The sequence below is a fragment of the Amblyomma maculatum genome, chromosome 7 (assembly GCF_055883805.1).
Source record: "Amblyomma maculatum isolate TAMU_Amacu chromosome 7, ASM5588380v1, whole genome shotgun sequence".
NCBI lineage: Eukaryota > Metazoa > Arthropoda > Arachnida > Ixodida > Ixodidae > Amblyomma > Amblyomma maculatum.
The window spans coordinates 121,744,378-121,753,686 of NC_139350.1; the positions used below are offsets into that span (position 1 = coordinate 121,744,378).

Genomic DNA, 9,309 nt, shown 5'->3' on the forward strand with positions numbered 1-9,309 from the left:
CGGAGAGAGCGTAATGCGGTGTGACTGCTGCTCTCGCCGCGAATGGATGCGCGCTCCCCATGGCTCGCTTCCCCTGATGCGGACGGGCGCAGACGACGAAAACGCACTTATCGCAGGCTGTGTGCGACGCGCACGAGAAAATTACCGCCCAGAAGTGCTGGTGAAAAACAAAGTAGCTTCCTGGTGCAATTAGGCAATTGCTTCTTGAATTCTGATGCTGACTTAGTACCGGGGAAAGGCAAATCGTCGTGATAGCGTGCCTTTTGCAACATGCAGGTAATTTTCTTTGTGTAGCTGTTCAGGGTTTCAAAACACGAAATATTTTGCAGTTGAACAGAGCGGTTGATTTTAATTCTTAAATTCTTGTGCATATTAGCTTAGAACGAGAAATTACTTTTCATTTATGAGGATCAAGGTATTCTGCCAGTTTTCCTGTGTGGACATGGTGTAAATCTGGTTTATACTTAAATGCGAGCAATAAATGTTAGCTTTCAGCGCTTGCAGATGCCACTCAATGCATTGTCCCATTAATATTTTGGCCAGGGCAGTGCACAACAGCCTGCAATGGATAAAGTTTTTTGACCTTGTAGTGGAGGGAAATAAGGCGGATTTAGTCTTTTTCTTTTCTTTTCATCCTCGGCAAGCAAAAAAAAAAGATGGTTTAATTCAATAAACCTACAGCTTGGCAGGAATACAGATAAAATCATTTGAGGATACAAAATGCACTTTATTTAAAAAGACAAAATTGGAGCCATGATGTTCAGCATCAGGTTTTCACATTTTCTTTATTCTATACGCGCAGCACTTTCCTGTGCAGTGGCTTGCAGGCGAGCTTCTTGCGGCATGCTGCCCGGTCCTTTACAGTAGCGCCGACGTTGGATAAAAGTGGCCTAATGAACTTGTCGAAAACTACAGCTAGTGTGCTTGTGGCGTGGTCATCTCTTGCTGGGCATACGAAAAGGGGGCACTGCTCCAGTCGAGGCAGTAACAGTTCAGCCAGTTGCTGACGCACGTTGGTCTTTTTTATGTGCGGCAGGGCAATATCAACTGCTTTTTTAATGGTCACGAGGACAGTGACAAGTTCAGACTTTGGGAAAATTAGCCCACCCCTTGACTGCAGGCTAAAAGCCGCATCAGCACCTAACTTAATCCATGCGACTGGTGGAGGGAAGGGCAGAAACTGCATGTTCTTCGCTCCTCAACTGCCTTCGCCACAAAACCTGCTATATAAGCGATGCTGGCATTTGCTATGGTTGATTGTGGCCGCTGCACTGAAATAGAATATACCCATATTAGCATTTGGAGCTAGAAATTCTGCAATGTACTACCATTTGTGCGAGCAAAAAAATTCAGCTTATGGCACAAACCTATAAAAAAGGTTTATCATGTCCAAACTCTGCGTGCATTCTCTAAAAAAATTCACATTTAGGCATTGCCACCAGTCATCTGTTAGAGCCGTGCAATAACGCGAAATGGTCAGTTTTCAGTTCGAATTCACATGGATAGAGTGGGTGAACGAGTGTGTACTCACGAGGCATCGCTTTCAGGGATCTGAAGAGCTCGTCGATTTCCATCACAAAATCCTCAGTTCCCGTGAACCTGGAACAAAAATATGCATAGTATTTATATCAGCAAAGTATATGTGTTAGCCAAATCGCTGTAGGCTGCAAAATAAACACAATAGTAGTCCAGCGAGCCAACGAAGCGTAAGTTCTTGAAAAATCGTATGCAACATATACCTGGCTGGGGTCTCTGTCAAAGCATGCGGGGTTGTCTGTGCTGTTGCTCGAGCTGGAACATCCAGTTCGGAGGACGTCACATTCAGGGAGGCACCATGCAAACTGCAATATATTTAAAATAGTTATCGCCACTAATAATCAGCAGCCACATAAAAGCAAAAAATGGTTGTAACACATTGCCCATCGGCAAAGCAGGTCTTCCGCTCTCACATGGTCTGAACTAAACATTTCCACCAAGCAGGCAGACTACAACAGTAGAGCTGCTCGCGTTGCGAAATTTTAGTTGTGCAAGGGCATGAAAGTGATTAGCTTTGTGTTTTGAAACAAGAGACAACCATCTGCCAACTACGAGCACTCGCTCCAGAACTCAAATACCATGTACCTAGCTCAAAACAGTCTGTCCATTTTCAATGTTTGAAGCTTGAGATGGGCACATGCTTCCAATCCGCAAGATCCTTTCCAGGCTAAATGTCACAGCCCTTGCATCAAGACAGTCGTTCCCACCAGCTATTTGCCGCAAAGAACTGAAGAGGAGCTCTACGGGGTCACTGGAGAGGTTTCCTTGTTAAAACATAAAAGAAGCCGTTCTCGAGAAGGTACTTGATGCATAGTACAGTAGATTTGCTTGTCAGCAAGAGAGCTTCGTAGGTTTCAGCACTAAGAAACTTTTTCCCGTTCCTTTTACAGGCATTGTAGATAGTTTCGAGGTAGTCTGGGAACTCCTTCTCCAGCCATTGTAGGCGTTCGTCGGTAGCACAGAAAAAGTGCATTTGGTCAGGCTTTCTCAAATGCACATGTGCTGTTCGGTTGGCCACATTGTGGATGGAAAACCACTTCTGCATCATCTTCATAAACAATATTGTTGCGTCAGCGTTCCTGAACTGTTCTGCCTGAGGGTGGTACCTGGGGTATTCTTTCAAAAAAGAGAGCGCTGAGATAACTTCATCTGAAAACAGCTGCACTGCTCTTCCCACATGCATCTTCTCAAAATTAGTTGGCTCTATGTGCTTCTGTGTTAGGAATCGAACTGGTTTAACAATCTCGTTCTTTTGAAGGACATAGAGCTGCTTCACAAACTGTCCAGTTATTGGCTGGGTTCCATCTGTCATGTCCTCCTCCAGGAGAAGGCTTCGCACGTTTTTTATAATATGACACTGGTCAAAGGACAAGAATAGGCTTCTCTCTGGATCACATGGATGATTGACCACTGGCTTGAGGGAGCCATTGCCCAGGTGGCGCATCATTGTAACATTAATCTTGTGGTTATCCGTGACGATCCGGACGACATAGAGGCCACACTTTTCAACTTCAGTTATCACTTCTTTTGTCAGCTGATACAGGAGCTTGCCACTTAATCGGTTAGTGAAGAAAAAGCCGCAAGGAATCTTGTAAGACGTGGACAGGCCTGCTGCAACGAAACACAACACTTTGTTGGCAAGCACGATGTTGTTCACGTTCTCCCCTGTCCCAGCGTCTTCTTTCGCAGTTTGTTGACCGAAAAAGCAGTCCATTTTACGATCATAGATGTATTTGGAGCTTATAGCCATTTCATCCACAATAATAGAGGAAAACCGTGCTTGCTCTTTTAACTGCCCCACCTCTTGCTTCAGGCGTTCTTTCATTAGTGATGTGATCCCACTTTCACTATTGGATTTGCCAACATAGCGAAGTAGCGTGTTTTTTGATGGCAGTTTCAAAAGGCCTCTGTTACGTATGTAACGGTATGCCTTAGGGGATAAGTAGTACAAAACTACACATTCCCGTACAATTCTGGAGACCACAAGGGCCGTTGCCTTGACGCATTGGTGATACCGCTAGGCAGTCCTCTAAGCAGAATAAAATAAATATAAATGACCTACCTCTTCATGTACACTGTCAGATAAGAATCTTCGCCGACGACTGCGTAATCTATCGGAAAATTACTAACGTATCTGATCAAGTAGCACTACAGCATGACCTAACCCAAGTGCAAGAATGGTGCAATCGCTGGTTAATGACTCTAAACGCCAAGAAGTGCAAACTCATCTCTTTTACTCGTCAGCATAACCCCCTTATTTTTTCATATGAAGTTGCTAACTCTTCCATAGAACGCGTGGAATCATATAAGTACCTTGGAATCACACTTTGCAGCGACCTTTCTTGGTGTACACACATAACTAACATCATATCATCTGCAAACAGATCTTTAGGCTTCATAAAACGTCACCTACGTCATGCGCCACAACAAGTAAAACTTTTGGCATATAAAACACTGATCAGATCACAGCTTGAGTACGCCAGTCCAATATGGAACCCATCTCAGATATACTTAACAAATGCGCTCGAATCAGTTCAAAACCGCGCCATCCGTTTCGTGCATCGCGCATACTCGTATTCCATCAGCGTTTCATCTCTAAAGGAAAATTCCAGTCTTGATAACCTTTTACTTCGTCGCCGCATTGCCAGTCTTTGTTTACTGCACAAAATTCTAAACAGTTCACTAAATCAGGCACCTTACATTGTGCATCGCACCCACATACCTCATCGCGCTTCGCATCCATTTCAGATAACTCGGCCTGTTGCTCGCACCAAAACTTTTTCAGGATCTTTTTTTCCCCGAGCAATTGTGGACTGGAATGCCCTTCCCCACGAAGTCGCCGCCCTCTCATGCCAATCTTCATTTATTGATGCCTTAAAAATTTATTTTTAAACACAATGACCTGCGCTTGTATTTCTTTCATGCTTGTAAACCCACCCCTTATGTAATGCCTCCAAGAGAGGCCTTTAAGGAAATAAAGTGAAGTGAAGTGAAGTGAAGTGAACTGGGCTGTGCCGACCTTGTCCAGGCATTTTTTCAACGCCGAGTGGAGAGTGTGGTTTTCATAACCACTGAGTTTTCTTTTTAGGCGACTGTTTTCTAGTTGCAGTCTCCTGATAGTGTCTGCTTTCCTGAACAATTGCACTCGCATTCGGTTTAGACCCCTTGCATCGGACTGCTTGCGTAGAAGAAGGTCATCGGTAGTTTGCGTTGCGCAATCACTAGGCTGCTGCTTCTCATATCCTGCACCGTTAGGACCTGCTTCATCTCCTTCCAAGGATGAATGAATCAGGCTGCCTTCATGCACTAAAGAAAATGAGCAGGCAGAAGTTGATGAACGGCTTGTGCTTTCTTCGCGACCATAGGCTGACTCTGCATCTTCATTGCGGCCGCTTGATAAACTTGATGCCCTTTCTTGGTTTGGTGCGGAATTCTGCGACAAGGGCTCTATCTTACGTCTTTTTTGTGGCTGTTGCGGCTGCATGTAGCTCGGGTAACCCGCGAACACTCTCGGAACAGCATCCCGTTTCAGACGGCGCACCTTTGTGGACCCCAAATTATAATACGAGTCTAAAAAGTGATAGCTGCAGACGACACTGCTAGCAGACTTGTCATTTGGCACAAAATCTTTTCTTGATATGGCCTTTAGCCATGCTTGCCTACGCTCATCATTTGAAGGAAATTCGTGGAAACTTATTCCGTGGTTCTTTTTTCTATCGGAGCGACAGAAAGGGACACAGCAATACATTTATCTGAAAAATAAAGAAAGAGATAGGATTGCCGTGTGAAGCGGATGACAGAGAATCGATGCAGCTTTCGTCACACCGCAAATAATTTAATGGCGGGATCACATTAGCTGGGCGAAACCACTTTCACCTATAGGGAGCACATGCAACATAGCAAAACAAAGGCCACGAAAGTATTTTCGCTCAAACTACTCTACTCAAGTACAAAAAACAGAAGTCAGAACTTGTGACTAGCGTAGTGGCGTATAACAATGCACGAGCGCTTATCGTAATTATATGTTCGAGCCAGAGAGAGCTTCGCTATAAATAAACGTCGCCTGAAAGGCACAAAAAGGCATGCGTAAGCTGTGTCATATAGCGTGGCAACTTTTGCAGCACACACACATATACACAAAAAAATTCAGCACAATAGCATGCACACCGGACGACATGCTGCACGGTAAAAGCCTCGGTTGCCTCAATCACCTTTTAAACGGCCACAAAAACTGCATGCAAAGGCGATCATAAGTGTTTAACAACGTACCTGATCTTGACGTAGAAGTCGAACGAAATTGACAACGCATTCACGTCTGTTCCGCGTGGAAACGTGCCAAAAAACTGACGACGTGACTGAAATCGCAGGCAGTGCCGGCCACGCGCGCGCCGCTCGAGCCATTAAAACCCCTTGATACTTTGAAAGTTACGCCAACGATTGAACTTTGCCGCCGCCGCGCTACCTCCTCGCCTCCTCCTCGCCCCTTGCGCGCCCCTTCGCTGAAGGCCGGCTCTCCGCCCGATTTCCTGAGCGACGATTGGTCTCCCTGCCGTTGCCATTGGAAACCGACGCGCGTCCGGCGTTTTCCTTGTGTTTTCTTTTTCCTTCGCGCCATTTTTCTTGTAGTCTCGGCGAGCGAATATTGCGCGCTGTGCTTTTATTGCAGCGTGCAAGCTCTATGCCGTGCTGTTGCGCGTACAACTGCAGCAAGCGACCTGAAGATGGTTATGCGGTATTCATGATATCTCAAGGCAAGCGTGACGGCTTGCGGACGAGTCAATGGATTCACAAGATTAGTCGAAAGACGTTTATTCCTAGAAACAACAGAGTTGTTTGCGACGTCGAGTGCCTTTCTCACTCCCCGTAATAACGCGTCACCTGACGCTGCGTTTTTTATTCCTGCTTGCTGCTCAATATTTTTGCGGCGGCAGCATGTTCATTGTATAAAAATAAGGTTGTCCTCTGCAGCATGCTGAATATTCTGCGAGGCTCCAAGGCTCCATCATTTAACACGCTTCGACTTATGTACAGTCAGAAATAGGGCGCTATAATCTGCTTTTTGCTGTCAGAAATAACTGGAAAATTACAGTCTCTCGATTGCATTTGTCGCGATTATGCTAGGATCCCTGGCCTCCTTCAATAAAAATCAAAATTCGGACTTGTAGAGGAGCTAGCCTTTCCAGCTTTTACTTGTAGTGTGCGTCGGTTACTCGGGAGCAATGGATGCTGGCCCTGAAAAACTCTGGCAAGTAAACCCGAGGTATTGCGGGTAATCTGCACTAGATAGGTTGTATGGCATTTTTTTTTTCAATTCTTGAATGTGTCTTGCCATGCTTCGACGCACGCGTGGGTTAAAAAATATGCGTTCGTTTTATCAGGGATACGGCCAATGTGCAGGAGGTGTTCATATGATCACACACGCTTCACTTTGACCATGACTACTAGGCGTTGGCATGTTACCTTCGCTTTGAAAGCTGGAGCTCTAAAAGCGCGATTCCGCGTATTGATTTGTTGCGAGAAAAGTTATCCCATCGATGTCAAATCAGCCGGAATCATTGCATCAATTTTCTGTATTTACGAAACTTAAACAATCAATAATGATTATAGTTATTATGTAAAAATAGGGGAACATTTTGCGAGCAACAATTCTTAACACTGTAACATATTACTCATTTCAATTGTATGCAAGATTTTTTTTTCACCTAGCCGGAGTTATCTCATCGCTCTATGTTCTAGCTACATTTCACTGAAGACCAGTTTGAGCCGCCAATATTACACGAACTCGAAAAAAAAACAGACCAAACGCAGTTCCATCAATTTCCTCTCACCGACCTCTCCTGAAGTGTCGCTACTTTGAAAGTAGCGACACTCTCCTCCGCGCCGCGCTTTCCTCCTCGATTCTCCTCGCGCGGCGGCGGCGAGCGCTGCGCACGACACGCTTTTTCCCCCTGACGCCCGCCGGCCGGCCGCAGCAGTGAGTGAAGCGCGAGCTTTCGGGCCAGGTCTGCGCTCCAGGAGTGCACAAAATTTTTGAGAAATTGCGAGAAAAGCATTGAGAATGCCTATAGTAAAGTTCATGAATTGATTGCTTTCTTCTTAGAACTGTTTGAATGGGGAATACTGATAAACAAAGCTTTCAGGCGAGTTCTGTGCTACAGACACTTTTTAAGTCTCATGATAAGGTTTTACTTTGTGCACTTAATCTAGTACTGCCTCTGACTTTATGTTTGTTTTTTTTAGAGCGTGAAATCTGTCACCGCGGTAAAACTTCAGAAAACGATCCAAGCTGGTGCTTTGAGCTTCAAGATTAGAGAAGGTTAAAGCAGGACTTAGTCTATTTCGCTACTCTCAAGCTATCTCTCTAAGCATAGTATATGTCACGTGATCAACCATGAGATTGAATTATTGGTTAATTGTACATGTATTTCAATCAATTACTGGGCCAAACTAATTGATAGTTAGTAAATTGCAATTAAAATCTAAATTTTAGCTGCAACACCGAACCGTATACCGTTGGAAAGCTTAGGCCAAGTGTAATGGCACTGTGCTAGTTAGCGATCCGCGATAATCTGAGTTCATTAGTTATTTTCGTATAAAACGAAATTTTGAGCTGTTCCTTGCTGCTTCGAGGCAAGGAACAGGTTAGCCACGGCAGTCTTGATATGATGCTGATGGAGGGATTAAATAATTTTATGAGTACGCGGCCACTCACTGACTTCGCGTGTGGTTAAAAAACAGCAGGGTACACTGGGAGAAGTGGTGGGCCCTATTGCCGATACACTGAAGTTCTGGGGCAAGCATGCTGTGGTCTCATGCGCTGTGTAAAAGAGCTTGATTTCATTGAACGCAACAATCAAATAAAAAAATTACAAGGTGCACATAGGTCTTCAACGTGCGGAAATGAGAAAGCATATAACTGCCAATTCATTAACTATCGCTATCCTATCTATCACTATATTTACTAATGCCAGAGACCTATCGTAACTGTCACTATCCGCAACGAACACTATCACCTCACTATCCGGGCCTATTACTATAATTTACTATTATTATCCGTAACAGTCACCATCATTACCTATCACTATTCATAACCATCACTATTTAATCTGATGCCGTCCCATGACCCATTGATATACTTCAATTTTCATGGACTTACGTTGTCAGTCATATCTCTATTATCTCATAATATCTGACGAGACAACTATACATTGACTTTTAATTCGTATACTTTCTTGTTTTCTCATAAATGGAGGTGGGAAAAGAACAAGCCACAGAAATAACTGACTACTATCAGCGCGAGGTTCATGTCTCTGTCGAGGAGGCTTCCTTTACTTCAGGACAGGTCGGTGAGAGAAAATTGATGGAACTGCGTTTGGTCTGTTTTTTTTTTCGAGTTCGTGTAATATTGGCGGCTCAAACTGGTCTTCAGTGAAATGTAGCTAGAACATAGAGCGATGAGATAATTACTCAGGCTAGGTGAAAAAAAAAATCTTGCATACAATTGAAATGAGTAATATGTTACAGTGTTAAGAATTGTTGCTCGCAAAATGTTCCCCTATTTTTACATAATAACTATAATCATCATTGATTGTTTAAGTTTCGTAAATACAGAAAATTGATGCAATGATTCCGGCTGATTTGACATCGATGGGATAACTTTTCTCGCAATAAACGAATACGCGGAATCGCGCTTTTAGAGCTCCAGCTTTCAAAGCGAAGGTAACCTGCCAACCCCTTGTAGTCATGGTCAAAGAGAAGTGTGTGATCATATGA

General features: G+C 44.1%; 1 pseudogene; it reads right to left on the reverse strand.

Annotated features, from left to right (window-relative positions):
* Positions 1 to 790: 790 nt before the first annotated feature.
* LOC146184579 (uncharacterized) lies at positions 791 to 1,846 on the reverse strand (annotated as a pseudogene).
* Between the last annotated feature and the right edge of the window lie 7,463 nt (positions 1,847 to 9,309).